Source organism: Rhinolophus hipposideros, assembly GCF_964194185.1.
Source record: "Rhinolophus hipposideros genome assembly, chromosome: 3".
Taxonomy (NCBI): domain Eukaryota; kingdom Metazoa; phylum Chordata; class Mammalia; order Chiroptera; family Rhinolophidae; genus Rhinolophus; species Rhinolophus hipposideros.
This window is the reverse complement of record NC_138049.1, coordinates 97,401,957-97,422,716: the sequence shown is the minus strand read 5'-3', so window position 1 is coordinate 97,422,716 and position 20,760 is coordinate 97,401,957. Positions and strand designations below refer to the sequence as shown.

At 54.7% G+C, this 20,760-nt stretch overlaps 1 protein-coding gene across 2 annotated transcripts in view; it reads right to left on the bottom strand.

Annotated features, from left to right (window-relative positions):
- The window catches only part of TFEB (transcription factor EB), a 46,390-nt gene that overhangs the window by 16,946 nt on the left and 8,684 nt on the right, over window positions 1-20,760 (bottom strand). Inside the window, exon 1 of one of the 2 annotated variants that reach the window (XM_081044355.1) lies at window positions 4,050-4,265. The exons of the other annotated variant lie outside the window; for it this stretch is intronic. The gene's annotated coding sequence lies outside the window, so the exon portion shown is untranslated. Of the gene's footprint in view, window positions 1-4,049; window positions 4,266-20,760 lie in introns of those variants that run through there. 2 annotated transcript variants of the gene reach the window in all.

The following is a 20,760-nucleotide window of genomic DNA, read 5'->3' as shown; positions in this document are numbered from 1 at the left end:
GCCCCTGCTCTTGGGGGGTCTCCTCTCCTTCAGCACCTGCCTCCCCACGGCTTGCCAGCCTCTCTGGTCTCCCTGCAGCTTGTACATTGCAAAGGAACTCCTACTGTTTGCCTCCCTTTTTAAGAGTTTAATCTGCCTCTGAGTACTTTGAAAACAACCTCTTTATAACTAAAGAATCCAGGCTTTGCTAAATAAAAAAAGACATTGGAAGAAAGGAAGGGAAAGGAAGGAGGGAAACACCTATGAGCAGGGACAATTGCATTCAGTTCACAGAAGGTGGCCTATTATCTCCTGGGTTCGAACAAATGGGTGTTCATTATACTCATACCAAGTGCTTACAAGTTGATATATGTTACTGATTTAATCCTCAAAGCAACCCCACACACCCGTGAGGGAAGTAGTAATATATCCCTCATATCACAGAGGGAGCAATTGAAGCACAGAGAGGCTGACAAGCTCGCCCAAGGTCACACAGCTGGTAGGCACTGGAACTGCAGCGCCTGGTCAGGGAGTCTGCACACCAAGTTTCTGCCTGCTCAGGCTCATGAGTGCAGGGAGCACTATTCTCCTTTCAGACCCGCCTTCCTCTCCAGACACCTCTCCAGACACTGCTCTCCCACCCCCACCTCCCCAGAACCACCCAGCGCTGCCCCCTGCAGCTCCCGGACAGCTGCAGTACACCCCCTCACACATCCCCCTCAGCCACATCTGGTCTTTCTGAGTCTGCTCTCTCTTGGGCTGACCGTTGGGTTCAGTGGACTGCTCAGACGTCGTGGACACTGACAGACCAGAGTTCAAGTCTGGCTTTGCCACTTACTAGCTGTGTGACCCGAAACACGTCCTTAACCTGTCAGAGCCTCAGTTTCCTCATCTGCGAAACAGGACGGTGCCAACCTCAGAGAAGGTGAGGGGATGAAAGGAGCTGAGTGGGTGGCGTGCCTGGGACCTAGGAGCTGGTCCACGGGTACTCGTTCCCTGGCTGGGGGAACAGCGTAGACCTCGATGGGGTTTAGCTGGGAGAGGGCCTCTTGCATCTTCGCCACCCATAGCAAGGTTCCCAAGCTCGTATCCCCTGGAAGCTGACTCTCATCCCCCGCTGAGACCCGCTGAGTCAGAATCTGCACTTTGCCACGGCATCCTAGGAGGTGTGTGGGCCGTTAAAGTAACTTTATTTGTGGCCTTCTGGAGGTCTGGTCACCTGGTTCCAAATTTGGTGACAGGTGGGAGGTGACAGCAGGGAGGTATAGGCCTCTGGTGGAGAGAGGTACCTCAAGGTGCCCTTCTGAGCCCCGCAGTGAACCTGAGCAAACAGCCTGCCGCTCAGGCCCAGGAGCCAAGGTGGAGGCAGGGACACAGGGCTCCAGGCCCGGTGCTAGCCAGGTGCTCGCCAGCAGCTCACTGGGGGCAAAGCCACAGTTCAGGCCTATGGGGAAGCGGCCCAGAAGCTGATACGATAGAAAAGCAACTCAGAACGACCATGCGAGAGCCCTGCACACACACATAGCATCTCCTCCAAACACACCATGGCACACACGTGCAACTTTACATCCCATGCACGCCGCCCCAGGGCCTGCCTGCCCAAAGAACGGCTCCAGCACTGAGCAGACGACCCAGCAGGCAGGGCGTGCCTGTGCCCACGCACCATGTGTTCCCCAGGTAGCGCGGGGGTGCTGAAGCCCCTGCAGCCGGCCTAGGAGACCACTTGTTCCGGCTTTGCCTCACCCTCTCACCTGCCTAAGTCCCAAATCTATCTGAGCAATAAGAAACCCAAGTCCTGCTCACCTCTGGTTGACAAAGACCCACATTTTAATTGCTCACCTGCAATGTGCCTGCTGATCGACCCCCATGCATGAAACCTACCACTGCAGGCTGCTGGGGGGTAACAAGCAGGGTGGAGCCCTGTCCTCAGGGCCCCCGAGAGGCAGCATCACACGCGGCACGCTGTGCCCATCTCCCCCACACATGCTCATACAGAACAAGAGCAAAGCCCACCCGCTCCCCGGCCGCACAGCTGCAGGACGGGCAGGGACCCTCATCCACCCTCCCCTCGGATGGGTGACAGCTCTGAACTCTACACCCCCATCTTCGGTTCAGAAACACACAAACCCCACTGACCTCTTTCACTTCTGCGGGCTGGACCACCAAGGGCCCCCACGCTCATGCAGTTTCCAAAGAAACCCTAAATGTGGGGCTGGCACTTCAAGCAGGCCTAGGATACCCAAGAAAGGACCATGGACTGGGGGGGGGTGTCAGTTGGGGCTGCTCCAGGGTACGTGATGTCATGGGTTCTGGAAAGGCCCTTGGCCCCAAAATATCTCCTCTCTGTGTCCGGAAATCCCTCCCAACGCTTTGAGAGTCCCTGCCAGGAGAGGCTCCCACCTGAAGCTCCTGTCAGCTCACACCCCTAGGAGAGGCGGCTGACAGCTGGCCTGAGAGTGGTGAAAGAAAGGCGGGGGAGATGGGCAGTGCTCAAAGCTGCTGACCGGCCCCTCGCCAGGGCTGCCCTGCCTGTGAGCTCCCACCAGAAGGGGGCACTGCCCTCCCAACACCCCAGAAGGCTGGTTCCCCAGAAGCCAGTACTCTTGGCCAGGGACCGGGAGGTCCAGCAAGGGAGGGGCCTAAAGCACCCCCCTCCGCATACATTCCAAGGGAAGTCAAGTCCTGCCCTCACTGTCCCCTTGAGGAAGGCAAAGTGTTGGCAACCAGGAGGGGGTGGGAGCCCTGAGAGAGGGGAGGTGGGTGGACAGGGGTGGGAATTCACCAGGTTCCAAAATAGCACAGTTGGTTCTGCCTCACTTCACCCTGCGCAATGTCTGGCAGCTTCTGCTTTCGGTCTGACTCACGCCTGGTGGGGCAGGACGGGGCAGCCAACGCCGGCAGAGGCCTCTGGAGAACCAGATTGCTCTCCCCTCACTACGCGTACCTACGGGGGGGCCTTCCTCGCCCACCCCACCTGCGAGCTGGGCTTCTGGGAATAGTCATCAGGAGCACAACACCCGGGGGGCTCCCTAGCCCGGGTCCTCACCCACCCCAGGGCTTCTCCAGCCATGGCAGCTGCCCCAGCTCCAGAACTTGGGTTTGCTTCTGCCCTGCCCAGGTACTCTGCAACGGTACCTCCATCCCATCACCATCAAGGAAATCAGAGGAGAAGTGCCCCGAAGACCAGGCTCTTCCCTCACAGGAGAAATGACCTTCGACAGCTACTGTCCCCCCAGCCAAAGAAGTGAGAGAGCTGCTCCCCTTACCGCCCCCCCCCGGCCCCCAAGGTGTGAGAGGAACAGCATAGTGTTACTCTGGAAATGCACACAGCAGCTCATGCACCCCGTTTTTCCTGTCCTTGAACTCCAGGAACTGTGCCCTTGGCTGAGCAGAGAGAGGAACCGAAGGCCCTGGGTCTTGTGCAGGTTGGGTAGGGGAGGGGCATCGGTAACTCCATTCTCCCCTTTTAGGCTCTTCCACCAGTTCTAGCTCCTCCTCCTCCCCCCCAGCCTCCCCCATAGGAGGCAGCTGCCTCCTAATCCTCCCTGGATCATAGATGCTGAAGCCTCAACCTGAGACACCAACAGAAAGCCTCGTCCTCAACTCCACCTCTCAGTCCCTTGGCAAATCGACTCCATCCTCCCAGCCCTCCCAGCAACGCGCCTGCCCGGAATAAGTGCAGCCACCTTTCTCTCCAAGTGGGGCAGGTACAGGATGGCTGTTGGCTCGCTCTGCCAGCGCCAGCCCTGCCCATGGGCTGGGGAATAGATGACACTAGTAAGTAGGGAGAGGGTGTCAAAGGTAACGAGGTTGGCCCGCACAGGCAGACACACTCCTGCCCCCGCCACCCTGGCACGGGAACCGTGACCAAACCTGGTTTGGAAGTGAAAACATCAAGGGGAAAGGCTGTGGGTAGCAGCTAGAGAGATGAGTCAAAGGGACCAGGATTTGGCATGCCTGCCTGGGCAGCCCAGTAAGGAGCTTTCAGTGTGAACGGACCAACCAGGCCCAGGACCTGCCCCATCCCTGTCAGCCGGCCCTTCCCCATCCCCCACACCAGAAGGCCTTACCTACACTCCACTTCCAGTTCTTAATTCTTCCCATTCCTGGGCCCCGTGAGGCATGAGACTATATAGCAGTGTGAATCTGAGGCTGGGAACAGCAGTCAGGAGGGAGGAGGCTGTCTCCAAGACGCAGGTACGAGGCAGAGCCTTCACCAGGGACAGAGAAGGGTGCCCGTGAATAAACTGACCCCCTATTGCCCCGTGAATTGCATCCTGTTCCCCATAGAGACGCAGGGGGAGGGCACTAGAAGGCTCAGTTCCCCACTGACGAAAAGGCAGCCACGTGGCAGCCATGGGGCTCGTGGCACCAGAAAGGGAAGAGGCAGAGGCAGTGAGAGAAAGGAAAAGGAAGTCAGAAGAGCTGCGACAATCACAGCCTCAGGATACTAGAGCGGGGAGGAGACTGGAAGCTGGCTCCAAGCTATGTGCTCCCCAGCACGGCTGTCCCACCTTCTAGGGGAGGCCGGAGCACAGAGAAGGCCCCTTGCGTAGGACAGGCCCTGGAAAGGGCTGCCATGTCGGGCACATGACACGAATCTCATTTGTGCTGGGACCCCTTGCTTGACTGTGAATGACAACTTCCTCTTTCTCTCCATGGCGCATAGTAGGTGCTCCTTAAGGATCTGCTGTACACCGTGAATGTGGTACTGGTGACTGGCCCCAGTAGGAAGGGTCTGCCCATGGCAGCTGGGGCTGGGGGATGGCAGCTTCATGGGCATGGAGAGAAGAGAGCTGTGGTAAGAGAGCTGAGAAGAGCCACCCTCCAGGGGACCAGCTGGACCACCAGGCCTGGCTTCCGTGAGCGTGGCAGATGCTGTCAGGACCCCGCCCACACCCCCTGGGCACTCAGTCAGCCCGCCCACCTGAGCGAGTCCAGCTGCCAGCACCTGCATCTGTGCCAGAGCCAGCGGGGGTAGGACCTCTCCTACCCCCAGCAGCTCTTAGCCAAATAGTGAGGGGTGCAAGTGACAAAACACCCAGTTCCCTCACCCCACCCTGCTGTGGGGTGACTCTAAAGCTCAGTCGACAGAGGTCCCCAAGGAGACTGGGCTTCTGCACCTGCAGCAGTCACTGCTCCCTAACACATTTTATTGGCTTCCTTCCCTCCCCGTCTCACTGCTCTACCCCACTACTGGTGCTTCCTGGGGTCACGTCCTAGGTAAATGACCTGTACTCACATCCTCGTCTCAGTCAGTGAGGCCTGAGGAGGTAGTTTTGACCTGAAATGGAACAGCTAACATTAACGCTTAGAAAAAAAGGCCAATAAAAAAGCCAGAGTAAAATGGGGGCTGGCCATCCCGTGGAGAAGCTGGGAGGCAGGCATGTAAGAACCCAGTCTGGAGGAGACTGGGAGAGTTGGGTGCAATGACCAAGGGGGTACCTAGAACTTTCCCACCTGAGGGAGGTAAGACTGTCCTCAGAAGCAGAGTTGGTAAGATGGAGAGAAGAAACAAGGACTCGCCAGGTTGCAAGTTATGTGATGAAGAAGCCTCCATTTCAGGGCTGGTGACAGCAACATTCGGTTACTGGTGGCAAACAGCAGTAGGACTAGAAGCCAGCATTGCCTCCCATCCCCAGGCGGCAACTAGAAGAGAACTAGAGAACCCCAGCAAGCCAGAACCTTAGCGTGCCCGTTTATTCGGTAGCACAGCCATTATGTTCCATGCTCAGAACTAGGCCCTGAGGACACCAGAGAAAGCCATCCGAGTCCACACTAAGAGCACGCATTTGGAAGCAGGGAGAGCTGCATCCCAGATCTTTTGCCCACTGTCTGCATGACCTTTCGCAACTTTCTTAACTTCACAAGATCCCAGTGTCCTCCTGTATAAAATGAGAAGAATGTCCATCTTGGAGAATTTCTGTAAGGATTAAGTGTAAAACATCTACTAGAGGTGCTACATATACTAGAGGTGCTCAATAAATATTTGACTATGCATGGATATAATGGATGCATTGGTGAATATAACACATGGATGAATGCATACATGGATAGGTGAGTGGGTGGATGGATGGATGGACAGGTGGATGGATGGATGGATGGATGGATGGATGGATGGCTGGCTGGCTGGCTGGCTGGCTGGCTGGCTGGCTGGATGGATGGATGGATGGATGGATGGATGGATGGATGGATGGATGGACAGGTGGATGGATGAATGGATGGATGGCTGGCTGGCTGGATGGATGGATGGATGGACAGGTGGATGGATGAATGGATGGATGGCTGGATGAATGGATGGATGGATGGATGGACAGGTGGATGGATGAATGGATGGATGGCTGGATGAATGGATGGATGGATGGATGGATGGATGGATGGATGGATGGATGGATGGATGGACGGATGGACAGATGGATGGATGGATAGATGGATACATGGATGGACAAGTGGATGGATGGATGGACAGGTGGATGGATGGATGGATGGATGGATGGATGGACAGGTGGATGGATGGATGGACGGATGGACGGATGGACGGATGGACGGATGGATGGATGGATGGATGGATGGATGAATGGACAGTTGGATGGATGGACAGTTGGATGGATGGATGGATGGATGGATGGATGGATGGATGAACAGGTGGATGGATGGATAGATGGATGGATGGATGGATGGATGGATGGATGGATGGATGGATGGATGGATGGATGGATGGATGGACAGGTGGATGGATGGATGCATACATGTATAGGTGGATGGATGTTTGAAAGGAGACAAGAGAGAAGAGTATTTGTCTGCAGTCTGATGACCATTTGGTTCAATATCCCTTTCTGCTAAATTTAATAAAAAGAAAATGAAGGCCATCATTTTCTAATTTATCTGTTAGAGAAATCTGTATCGCCAAAGATCAGGTTGACAAGTGTGAAGTAAGATTGTCCTAATGAGCTTCAACCACATCACTGGGGGAGGGTTGTTCCCTGAAGGGTGTAGGGCTATGTCAGAACAGAGGGTGTCCTCCTGGCTCAGTCATCGCCATACCGGTCCTCACCATGTGGTCCCACCACACCTGTATCCCCCTATCCTCAAATCCAACCCGTACCCCATGGAAGGTGAGTCAGGGGTCAGGAAGAGAAGAAGAGGAAGCCAAACAAAAGCAGGGCAGGGGGAATAAGCCGGGATGGCTGAGCAAAGGAAGCCAAAGAACAGAACATGGACATGTAGGATGGGGGGAGCAGGGATCAGAGAGAAGGAATGGAAGAGCAGAGAAGGGTTTACTCTCTTTGGAGAAACAGAGAACAACAATAGCCCTGAAAAAACAAGGGAACAAAAACTAAAGAAAAATGGTGCATCGTCTGCTCCATTGCCCCCAATTGTTCCCCACTGTCTGCCAGATAAAGTCCAAACTCCCTAGTCAGGCCTTCAGATAACCAGGGTACCCTCCTTAAACAAACCCTGGGCTCCCCCCGGGAGCCTCCTCGCTCCGTCTCCCCAACACAATCTGGGCTTCCAGATGCTCCCCATGCCCTCTCTCCCTCCCAGAGACCATACAAACCACACTCATCTCTGGAAGCCCTCGGACGTGGCCACCCCAGTGGCCTTGAATGAAGATGTGTTGACTGGTTGGTGGGATTGGCATAAACGGAGAAAGATGAGCCCGGGCAGAGTGGGGAAGGAGGTGACGCTCCAGGGTGGGGTGAGAGGGGAGCCAACCTCGGTGTCCCCTTCCATCTTCTCTCTTCCCCACCTGTCCCCATGGCCCAGCCCTGCCATTGCACAATCTTGTGGTCACTGCAGAATGCTCTGTTTGCTAAGAGGGCTGAGGTGGCACTGAAGGAGGGAAACATGCCCAGGACAGATGGGGGACAAGGGGCTGGGCTGAGGAAAAGGGAGGTGCTTCAACTCTGCCCAGCCCCAGGGGTCAGGGCTCATGGAGCAGATAAGTTGAACCCAGAAAGTGAGAAACAGGGCAGACCCCATAGAAGCTGCACCTGGGCACCCTCCATCTTGGCCTGAGGGACATGTGTGTGAGGCAGAGGTGGGACCCCCTCACAGACTAGAGCTGGCCTCAGAGGCCCCTTCAGGCTGGGAAACCTGAGGAGATGAGACAGCTCAGGACGGACTCTCAGAATAGAAACAACCAGAGGCCTTAGCACCCCTGCCTCCAAGGAGGCCTAGTTTAAGGAAGGGGGTGCTTCTCACCAGCCTGTGTAGCACAGGAAAAGGGGGTGAGGGTCCAGGCTCCAACCCTAGCCACACCTCACCTTTACATTCGTGTGCCCTCCCAAGGAGCACAGGGGCTATACAGTGTGGGTGGAGCAGGGAAACTGAGGCACAGCTCTGGAGACCTACTTTACCAGCCCTGCCACCAGCATCACCCTTGGAAATTAACCATCAGGCTTCTCACAAGCACGGGGACTCCAGACCCTACTGTTCCAGGGGCCCCTTTCACCCTGGGGATGTATACTTTCTAAAAGTGGCCTGTCTTGGTCCCCAAAGTCTGGACCCCAGGCTGCCTGGGCTTGGCCCTCAGCTCTCCCACTCGCCAGCTGTGTGATTGTGGGCAAGTTACTGAAGTCTCTCCATGCCTTGGTTTCTTCACGTGAATGGATAATATTGTACCTCACAGTTGATGAGAGAAAACAAATATATTCCTTTGGCTCCTCAAGTATCCAAACTGTCCCTACACTCAGGACACACTCACACCTGAATCACCCGTCCTCCTTCCCCCTCCTCGATGGCTCGGGCCCTGAAAAGGGGGTGCGAAGGAGCTGACGGAGCTGCTGCTGTTGATAGAGCTGGTGCCAGGCCCACGGCGGGCATGGGGCCCAGGCGTACAATGGGGCTGTGTGTGCACCCAGCGTTACCCTGGAGCGGAGCTGGGCAGGCCGGCATCTGGGGTCAGGCCAGGAATTCATTTCCCTGGAGAGGGCCTCCCCACCCCCTCCCAGGCTGCGCAGCCCTGTGGGGGGTGGGAGGGCAGGCCCCACCCTCTCCCCTAGTAACCCAGGCGGTAGAATGGAGACATGCCCGGTGGCAGGCACTGGGGAATAGGGACTCCTGTGTCCAGCCGCTGGCCTGGGCTACTCACTCACCTGGGAGGCATTTTAGACCCATTGTATAATCTGGGGCTATGGCTCCCCTGTGGGCAGACGGAAGGTGAAGTCTGTGGGGCCAAGGAAAGGTTCAAGAAAAGTCTGTTGGGACCCCCCCTCCCCGCTCCCCGGACAGAGGGCCTCACTCCTCACTCCCCAGCTCCATGGGGCCCTGGGCTCAGCACCAGGCCCCCCGGGGTGCCCTGGGAGAGGATCAGACTCACTCCCCAGGGGAATGAGTCACCAGCAGGCTGCAGCCAGGATGGCAGGGCGACGCTGGGCAGGTGGAGCCTGTCCTCTCCCCTCCCTGGCAGGTTTTCTCCAGCTGGAAAACCACTCGGCTGTGATGGGGTGCTGACCGCCACGCGCGCGCGTAAGAGCCTGGGCTACTTCCTCTGGTGCAGGGGATTACCTAGAGCCAGGATGTGGGGTCTTGAAGACCTCCTGTCACCACACTGACTACTATAGCTACAGGCATGGGCCACCTCCTGAAATATCCCTGAGAGGGGTGTCAGGCACCCACTTATCCCTGACTGAGAAACTGGGTCTGAGGTAAGGGAGGAGGGGCAACACAGGCTTCTGGTGGGTGGAGAAAATGGAGGAAGCCTGGCCACCCTATACCTTGGGTTGTGGCCAAAATGCGGAGCTGGGGCTCCTTTGCATGAATCACTTTCCATTCTCCGCAGAGCCTGGGAAGCTCCTGGCAAAGGGAGCTAACTGCCCTGACTCCCTCACTGGCCTGATTCACACACAACCTCACACCCAGTCATAATGACAGAAATGTGCACCCCTCCGGCTGCTGCCCACACTCCCAGAAGGTCACACATGAAAGTCACAGTGGCCCCAGCCCAGTGGACACAGTTGGATGCCCACCCTTCCCCTCACACCCACAGGCCCCCACTTCCCCAGCTGAGCCATAGCATGTGGGATGTGGGGTGTGTGTGTGTGTGTGTGTGTGTGTGTGTGTCACTTGCCCTCAGAACTGAAGCTGTAAAAAGCCAGAAGGAGCCATCTGAAGCTGAGCCAATCACTTTCATTTTACTGACGAACGAGGAGGCTCAGGTTGGGGAAGTATCTTGTTGAAGTTTCTGAGCAAGGCTGAGCCTGGCCCCTGGGGCTGCGTGGCTTAAGGCTGCTCAAACTAAGCAGGGGCCAGGGAAGAGGGGTGAGGGGTGAGAAAGAAGAGGAGGCAGCGGGGAAGGCCCGCCACCATATCCCAGGGACCACTGTTCTGGGATGCTGCCCTGGTCCCACTTTGCTCATTCATTTTAAAGACGCCCTAAGCACCTACTAGCGGCCAGTGCTGTGGCAGGGCGTTTCTGCCCAATGCCAGCGCTCACTCCTTCCTGGAAGGTTTTGCTTCTGGGATTGAGTTTTGTTTTCAAGGTACCCGCATCCCGCAGGCAACCAGGCAGGAGCTGCACTCAAACCTGCCCCCTGAGGAGCAGCCTGGCAGCCCCCTCTGTGTCCCCACAGCCCGGGCGGGGCCCCAGCACCCTTCAGGCATCAGTGCCCAGGGATGCCAGAGCCCACCTGCACAGGTCACCTCCCAAGTCAATGATGAGTCAGAAGGAGGTCACCCAGGATGAGGACCCCATCTTCAGACAAAATGTACCTAGAACCTTGATATGTAAAACATGAGAATGAAGCAGCTCTGTGGGAGCGGAGAGAACCAGACCACCTGGCCTGCAACTGGGGGCTCCCAAAGCACCCCCCTGGGGTTCTGAGAAAGAGCATGAAAACCACAGCTTTCTCTGGCCTCTTCTTGTTACCGAAGCCCAGGGGAAGTGAGTAATGCGTGCGGACCCCACAGCCCCCCTCCCAACGTCCAGGCCAAGCCCCCCTCCCCGATTCCCAAGGTGACGGCATGCCATCCCTCACACGGGAAAGGGACACAGCAAAAAATAAAATAAAATAAATAGAAAAGTCTCATGGATTCAGCTCTTACCATGTGCCCAGCACTGGGGAAAATGCTGCACAGACATCTAATGCTTTATTTCCCACAGTAATTCTATGGCCTACCTATTATCATCTTGTAGGTGAAGAAATGGATGTACAGAAACATTAAGCAACTCATCCAACCTGTGAAGGGCGAGGCCCACGTGCCAAGTCCTGTGTGCTCCCGACCCCTTGCTGCAGTCTGTAGAAATCACCGCCATCGTGACGGCTGGGTACCACCACTCCCTCTGAGCCCCATCCCAAGCTTCGCCTCACTCAGAGGAAAGCGGAGAAGCTTCCTACCCAACTCACTCCAACAGTACAGCACATACAGAGCTTCTCTTTAGTAATAACAATAAAAACAATAAAAATTCCACTATCTCCCTATTATATAGCACTCACGATTTAGGTACTTCATATGTCATCTTACTTAATGCTCACAACGCTACATGTCCATCCTCACAGATGAAGACACTGGAGCACAGATTGGTCGATGACTTGCCCAAGGTCACACAGCTTGGAAGGAGCAAAGCCAGAACTCAACCTCAGGCAGGCAGGCCTATAATGTCTGCTGCTCCTCCTTCAGGGGTGGAGATAACAAGTGTCCTAGCTTGGGGCTTGCCTCCCTCCTCTGAGGTTCTCTCTGCAGAGGTTAGAGGCCCACTGCAACCCCTGAGGGCTGCATGTGGGAGAGCCTGCCTGACAGGTCCCGCCAGCAGATGCCCTCCAGCTAGATGGTAATATTTATCCCACCTCCCTCACCCCTCACTAGGAGCTGGAGCTGGAGTGATGAGATCGTGGCAGAGCAATCGCTGCACAGGCATAAATAGGACACCTACTGCATGCCCAGCTTCAAGTGGTGGCAGGTGCAGGAAGTAGACGTCTCCGTCCTTGCTCTCCTGCCAGAGACGCCAGTCCCCAGCAAAGCCCAAAAGGGTCGCCCCTGCCACCCCCCCACCCCCTTCGGTACTGGCTGCACCAGATGTTGGCAACACTTAGAAACAGGGCTAAAAATAGATTCTATAATGAGTCAGTGCTAAGAATAAACCCAGCAAACAGCCCTCCGAGAGAGGACTCTGCCAGAGAGGCACCACCTCCTCCCACCTCCCAACCCACGCCCACCCCGTGGCCTTTCAGCTGGAGCCCCCGGCAGACAGCAGAGGGCCTGGGGCACTTATACCCGACTGCCACACGGACAGAGCGACAGAGCGGTGGGCATGCCCATATGCGCTCCCAGGTGGCTAGCCCCCTATGTGAAAGAGCCGGAGATGAAAGGAGCAGAAGCTGGAGAGACCGCCCTGCTCCAGGCAGAGCTGGACAGCGGCACGGAGACCCTGGGTTTCCTTCCCACCTCTAACACCCACTCCCTGTGGGAAACTGGGCGATTCTGTCCCAGCACCCCCCCATGTCTCACCTGTGAAATGGGTCCCTAGAAACAGTCACACTGGCCCACTTCATAGGTGATCAGGGGAACTGAGCTCAGAGATGGATAGCAACATACTATAGGGCAGACATCAAAGGTGGGGCACATGGGAACTTAGGAGTCCAAACCCCAGATCCCACGGCCAGGGGTCTCCCTCTCGCCTCCTTGTTCTTCCCTCATCGCCCCCAGAGATGACAAGGATTTTTAGACTCGTGCACGTCTGTACATAAATTGAAAATTAATAGAGCACATTCACATACGGTGTCGAGCTAAGCCTGTCAATAACTGCAGGTGACAGACACGATGATGAGTTTCATTACACAGCTGACACGACGGAGCCTCAGAAAACGGAATTAATTTGCTAGGGGCCCTGCAGCTGGGATGAAGCTTTATTGCCACCTACCAGCCAGGAAAGTGTCTCCAGGAGCTCATGTGCTGGGCACAGCCCCATCTCCCAACAATGCCCAGAGAGAGTGGGACACCCTCTCATGCCACTGGGAGCCGGGGGGAGGGGGCCAGAAAAGGGTGAGGAGACTTCAGGAAGGCGGCAACACCACACATAACATTTCTTTGAGAAGAACAGAGGAAGGAGGGAAAGGAGGGGGTGTCCTGAGCAGAGCACTGGCTGTGGATTCAGGAGCCCTGAGGCCTAGCCCTAGGTCTGCCAGAGGTTAACTGCATCATCTGGGGAAATCGTTTCCTAGGCTTCACTCCAGGGCGATTTCTCCATCTGAAAAATGGAGCTCTGAACACCAGGCCTTTGAGACATCCTGCGGTATAACATGACCACATATTGGGGGTACACAATGAATATGCGTGTGTCAAAGGCCCTGACAAGTCCTGCAGCAAAAAAAAAAAAACCATTTTCCGTTTTTTTGTTTTGTTTTGTTTTGTTTTAGGTTATTGATTTTTTTTTTTCCATTTTCCGTTTTTTGACTCACACTCTGCCATCCCTACTTGACCACCAAACCCTTCCACAGAACACATCTTGGGAAATCCCAGAGTATATTTAGGGTCACTAACTGAAATGCCTGCGGGGGCCAGCAGGAAACCTGAAAGCTTGAAGCAGGCCCAGACAAGGTACATCAGGACTTTGCGGTTCGCTACAAGCCCTGAAAAATGCCTGGCAGCTTTGGGGCTTTGTGGAGTCTAGCACTTCTGCTCTATAAAGGCCTCCCTCAGGACCCACCCAGGGTTTTACTGCCATCTGATTCTCAACGGTCCTGTTGAGAGGGCCAAGGAAAGTGCTGATACCCTGCGTCACACAACTGAGGAGACTGGGACCCAGGGAGCCCAGGGTCGCACTGCAGGTAGGAGAGCTGGTGAAGCGGATCCCACTTACTGTACCCTTATTATGCACTAAGCACTTTACCTCTGTTATCTCACGGAATTCTCCGGACAACTCTTGGAGGAAGGCACTGTTGTTACCCCATTTCACAGAGCAAGAAACTAATGGTGACAGAGATTCAGTCACTTGTCCAAGGTCACATGGCTTGTAAGTGGTACAGCCCAGATCTCAACCCTGGCATCTTGAAAACAGAACTCATGCTCTCAGCCCCGCTTTGTCACTCACTAGCTAGGTAACCTTGGGTGAGAGACTTAACCATTCTGGGCCTCCGTTTCCTCACAGTAAACGGGATCATAAAAATGATCCTCAGAGGGTAAGGGAGGAAGGGGTGGTAGATGAGGGTAATCAGGATGAAATATATGGTGATGGAAGGAGAACTGACTCTGGGTGGTGAACACACAGTGGGATTTATAGATGATGTAATACAGAATTGTACACCTGAAATCTATGTAACTTTACTAATGATTGTCACCCAGGTGTACAATAAACTTTAATTTAAAAAAAGATCCTGTGTATTAGGTTATGGTGAAGATGAAATCTGCCAACATACAAAGGTACTTAGCACAGTGCCTGGCACATGGGAGGTGTTCAGTATACGTGACCTAGCATTAAACACCCCATTCTACTGTGGGAGCTCACGCCTGAGCCTGTGGGTTCTGGGCTCAGCAGGCTGGAAGCCACCCATAGCTTCCTGGAAATTGGCCTCTGCCAATCAATCCCAGGGCATTGCCCCCTCCACGTGGCAACACGGACCTCCAGGCTGGGGCCCCTAAGGTGCCCCATGTAGGTGGGGATTCTGGAAGTTGGGGTTCCCACACCTAGGCCAAACCTGGGTCTCGTCCTCCGACGTCCCTAACAGGCTACTTCCCCACAGAGCAGGGGATATCCCCAGTTCAGAATGGGTCACAGGCTTCTCTTCACCCTTGCCCCAAGGCCCCAGGTCATGGGGTGGGGAGGCAGGGGGCTCCCCAGCCAGGCAGCTGATGTCCTCATGACCTGCCCCAGTCCTTCCAGGCTTAGAGACAACAATGACAACCCACCCAGAGCTCTCCACACTTCCTACAGCCAGTTCATCCACGTTAAGTCATAAGATGAGTATCACCACCCATATGGCTAGCTGCTCAGGGGTTAGTAAGCCCATTTTACAGATGAAGAAACTGAGGCACTGGTTTGCCCTGGACAGGGATCAAAGTAATAGAAAGGCTTCTGTCTTCAGTCCCAGACCAGACCCACCAGAGCAAGCTGGGGCAGCAGAGGGGAGGAGAATGTTCAAGAGGCTCCCAGGGCACAAGGGGAGGGAAGAAATAGTTGAGCTGTGGGCCCTGGGTCTCACTCAGTCACGGGGGATACCGCAAGCCTTGGGGGTGGGGGACCATCAGTAACCCTGAGATCTCCTCTTTCCTGCCCCACCCCAGCCAGAGATGGGCACAGCCCTTGCCCAGTGCCCTGAGACGGCCCCCACCCACTCCTCTCTCTAACTAGTAGGGGTGCCTCTGGCCAGGCCTGGCCCCGCATCCCTCCGCTAACAAGTCGCCCCACCTCCCAAGGTGGCTCTTTAGCTCTAGACCCCGAGCCAACCATTCAGCCCAGGCATTGTCTCCTCTCACTGTCCCCATCTGTCTAATACATGTCATCACTCAGAAAGCCCTTCCTGTCCACCTCACCCTCTGCCTCTGCTGACGCTCACGAAGCCCACTCACCCACACACACCATGCTAAGAACTGGGCCCAAACGCCCCAGTCTGGCCCCTGGAATGTGATGCACTCAGTAGGTGCTTCATACACATTGCATAGGAGGGAGATCGTCTCTCAGGCAGTGGCCCCAAATGTTTTGATCATGACTCACAGAAAAATACTTTTCATTTGACCCACCACACACACACACACACACACACACACACAGCATGCATACACATGAACGTGAACATGAAACAAAAATGGCTGCACAAAACAACCTTACCAATACTGAGCGATACACTTGGACGTTTTCTATTCTTTTCCATTTAACAGAATGTTCATTGAGACCTACTAAGCTGATTTCATGGCCAGATTAGGGTACAATTAGAGGCCCTGGTCCATATTTCAAATAACGATCCTTCATGGATACCTGTGTGGCCTAAACTCCCCACCTGGCACCTGACCCCCTCTACAACACGTGTGTGATAAAGGCGCCCACGCTTGGGACACTTGCTCCACGCCAGGCCTGTGCTAAGTATCTTACTTGATATTTCATTTCATCTCATCCTCACCCAAGGAGGTGAGGATTACATGTGAGGAAACTGAAGCCCAAGGTCACTCCGTAGACGGCTCAGGCAGAGTTCAAAGCCAGGTCTGGCTGAAGCTGGGACCACACTCATCACCCTTGCACCATTCTGCCCACTAGCTGGTCTTCAACGTCTCTCTACGTCCACACACTGGCAGGAAGTTCACCCCAGAGAAGTCTACTCTAACTCCAACTACTAAAGAGCCATTCCCTGTAGCAACTGCATTCTTTATATTAGTTGGCTACTTGATTGGAGATGGGCCAGAGCCCACAGGCTCTACGGTCAACCCTCACACCCCTCCCAGCAGAGCTCCCTCCCAGCTGCTCCCTCCTTCACACCCACCTCCAGCTGAACCCAGACAAGGGCCTGGAATAAGGACCTGAGCACTGGGGTCCCTCTCAGCGCTCAGGGGACCATTCTGCATTCCCCACTCACTGATATCACTGCCCTGGGCAAGTGGCTCAACGCCTCTGTGCTCCATGTCCTCGTCTGGGAAATGGGGGTGATAACAGCACCCACTTCGCAGAGTGACTGTGAGGGAGGGGCATTTGGCACAGTGCCTGACAGGGAGTACGGCCTGGGAAACGTGAGCTCCCATTATTATCCCCAATTCTAACTCAAACAATTGCCGTGAACCCCAGGCAGGGTTTTTGGTGTTTGCACACAAACACGCTCGCGTTCCAGTAAAATGTGAACCTGTGCAGAGCTCACTCACAGGTTCCAGGCGCCGTTCAGAGCAGGAATTCAGTCTTTCAAACCTCACAATGAATGCTATAATTGTGCTATAATTGTGCTATAATTGTCATCTCTGTTTTACAGAAGAGGAAACTGAGGCTCATTAACTTACCAGGATCACATGGTGCAAAGTGGCAGGGCCAGGACTTGACCCCAGGCAGGCTGGCACTGCACACACCGGCCAGGCGCTCCCAGTCACTGCTCCCAACCCTGATGTTAGTGGGTGCTTACTATGGCCTGGCCAGTGTCGCACAGAGCACATCATGCCCATTACCTTCTCACCAGAGCCCCCAAACAAGCCTGAGACGTGCAGAGCAGAGGCAGTGAGTGCTTAAACTGCCCAGGGTTACACGGCTCCTCAGAGGTGGGGCTGGCAGCCAGCAACTCTGCCTCCTGGTGTCACACATCTTCCACCATCCCAGGCCCAGAGGGAGGCCTGTCTTCTCTCCCCTGACCCGGCACGGCCCCTCCCTTGGGCCACCTGCTTCCCAAGCCCTGAGCCTGCTCAAAAGATATCCCCACGCCAGTATAGCCTGTGAGCCTCATCCCCGCTCACCCCTCCCCAAAGACACACACTCACACACACACACTCACGCACACACTCACACTCACACCCACGCACTATACACCCTCATACCTGGGAGAGGGTGGCCTCCTGGAAGGAGGCCCCCTGGAACACTCAACTCCTCGGGGGGCCGGAGCCCAGAGCCATGCCCCTGCCTCAGCGACAGCCCCAGTTTCCTCATTTTCCCCAGCACTGTTTCTCACCCAGCCCCCTGCACCTCAGCCTGAGAGGAAGTTGCACAATCCCCTGGGAGCTGCAAATGTGGCCAAGGATTGCTCACAGTGCAGAGGGAACCACATGCCCCAAAGGCCTCTCTCACCCACAAGTCTACCCAACACAGACGGACTCCCAGCTCCAATCTCACCAACCCAGAACAGGCCACCTACCTCTGCCTCCTCCCAGACTGAGCCTCCGACAGTCACCCACTTCCTACACGGCCTGGTGTCGCACGCCGCAGGCTACACTGGCCACTGCACCAAGACGGTGAGGCACAGAGAGGCAAGAATTTGCAGGACTCCTACTAGGTCCAGTGAAGGCCTAAGCCTAACCCACCCATTCTCCCAGCCCCTCCTGGAGATATGTCCCTTCTTAGCCAGAAGCTGCACAGTTCGCCATCTTCCTGACTGGCCACATACCTGTCACTTCAGCCTTGGGCCTTCCCGGGGTCTCCAGACACCCAGGTCATAGTCTTACTGTCGCCCAGCTCGGAATGGACCCTGATTCCAAGCATAGTCCTTGGAAGCTCTGGGAAGACCTGAGCCACCACACAATTTTCGCTTGTGAGAAAATGCTCTTGCTACACATGCAATTTTAAAGGTTTCTCAGCCCCCAGAATTCTTCTCTAACAGCCTGTCAAAGACACTTGACATCTCACTCATGCTTCTTTCTGGTAGCTAAGGGATTCCCATCTTTGATAGGTAAATACCTCTTGACGAGAAAGGCTGCCAATCATTAAGCTGCTGTCAGTCATCTACATCTCAGGATGGATGAGTTTTCTAGGCGCTTTCGTGAGAGTATATTTCAGGAAGGGATAGCTAGTAGAGGGAAGACTGCGCAGTCCATGGCTCCAGGAGAAGGCAGGAGGTGACACTGAGGTGAGGTGTGTCCAGAATGGTTGGACAGACCCAGGGAGCATTGACCCTGACACTGGAAGGACACAGAGGGTGAGCAGGAGCCTGGCGTGGGTATGCAGAGCCCTCAAAGATGACCTCTGGCTCCCACCCCTCAGTGCCCAGACTTGCAATGGGGCCTCAGATAAGGAGTACGATAAGTACCTCTTATCACCTCATACAACCTTGGACTCCCACCCAGCTAAGGACAAAGTCAGAAATGGTTTTGCCTGGGCCCCAGGGCCACCGGAGAGCCCTTATTTCTGCAACCCTCATCAAAAGGCTGGGGCCCTCAGGGCGGTTCCCCCACAGCTCTTTGAGGCCTAGCGTAGCAGGAACCAGGGCTGAGGCTCATGGCCCGTCTGTCACCTGATGCCTCCAGCTCAGTGGACAGGGAGCACAGGGAAAGCCCTCCCACCCCTGGAAACACGGGCTGCAGGCCCCTTCCCTGGGATGCTTCCCAAAACACCGACACAGCCACCCTCTCCCCAGTTCTGACAACAGCCCCGTGAAAGGGAAGGGACAGCCACCCTTGCCACTCTCATTTCCAAATGAAGAGACCAAAGCTCAAAGCATCAAGTTCATGGCAAATCTGTTTTCTGGCTCTTTTCCTGGGGCAGTTTCTGAGCCTCTACAAAACTGACACCTGGCACCACACACTTCTTTGTTGTGGAGAATTGTCCCGAGCATGGTAGAGTATGTAGCATTCCTGGCTTCCACCCACCAGGTGCCAGTAGCATTCCCTGAGTTGAGACAACCAAAAATATCATCAGACTGCTAAATGTCTCCTGGGAAACAAAATGGCCCCTGGTCGAGATCTACCACCCTGCAAGCCCCTGAAGGGTAAGCACCTGCCAAGTCGAAGTTGGAGGGTATCTTCTGGGGGCACTAGCCCTACAGCCTTCCTCCTCCTGTGCCAGGTGTACCCGGCGGGAAGGCCTGAAGGCGCTAGTGAGTACTCGGTGGGCTCAGTACCTCTGGGCGGAGACGGCCCCACTGGTGGGCACTGCCACTCGGGGGTCTCCTCCCAAGACCACCCTCCCACCCCAACCTAGAAACCAGCCCCTTCCCTGGCACTCAATAGTACGACAGTCTTTCAACTATTTTGATCACACACTCCTCTGAATAAAAATGTTTGAGCACCCGCAGTGCTAGCTCCTTTTCTTATACGTTGCTTATAAATACTAATGCAAGACTCTATCATGCATGGCAGCACACATGTACAAACATCGTTCTATACACAAGAAGGGAAAACTTAATCACGCCCATGATAAGTCACTGTTACACACTCACCAGCACGACAGAAATTAAACAGTCTGCCCATACCAAGTGCTGGAGAGGATATGGACCGACAGGAATTCAGGTGCCACGTACAATCACTTACCACAATATTTCCTAAAGTTGAAATATGCCTTGCATACCCTGTGCTCTAGCAATTTCACTCTGGGTAATATATACTCTGGAGAGACGCATGCACCCTTGCAGTAGGCAGCACGTACAAAAATGCTCTCTTGGTATTGTGTATAGTAGTGGCCAAAAAACGGAAAGCAACCCAAATGTTCACAAGCAGTGGGATGGATACAAACAGAACGACAAGTTCACACAGTGGAATACCACACAGCAATAGAAAACGAACACACGATAGCTACACACAACATAGATGAATCTCACAAGTGGACTGTTGAGTAGAAAACACATGCCATAAGAACACGTTCAGTGTCGTGCCAGCTGTATGAAGTTCAAAATCAGGCAACCTGCTGCTACAGGCTACATACATGGATGGTTGCATGATAAAGAAACGTGGGGAAATGATTATTAGGAAGGTGAGGATAGCGATTACCTCTGGGCGAGGGGACACACCAGCTCACTGTGGAATGCAGGGGACAGTCTGTTTCTTCATTGGGTTGTGCTTATCTGGGTTCTCACTTCCATAATTATTTATTACAGTATACATGTTTACTCTTTTCAGCAATTATGCCCTTTTCAGCCATTATGCAATATTTCACAATAAAAGGGGGTAGAAGAGGATGAGATCGAAATAAATAGAAGCCCTAATATTTTCTTCTCACACCAGGCTTTGAAAATTAAGCCAAAACTATAATTAGGTCAAACAAACTGGTAAGAACCTATGGTTAGTCACAGGTCTGGAGTATCCAATGATACTTGGGGCTGTCTGTGGAGGAGGTCCCCCAGCTGGCCCAGGCTACTGGCTGCCCCTCAGCCCACAGGAGCTGGGGACCACAGCCCCTTGCATCTCCGACCCTCCCCAGGGCACCCCGAGCTGCCCACGGGCAGGGATCTG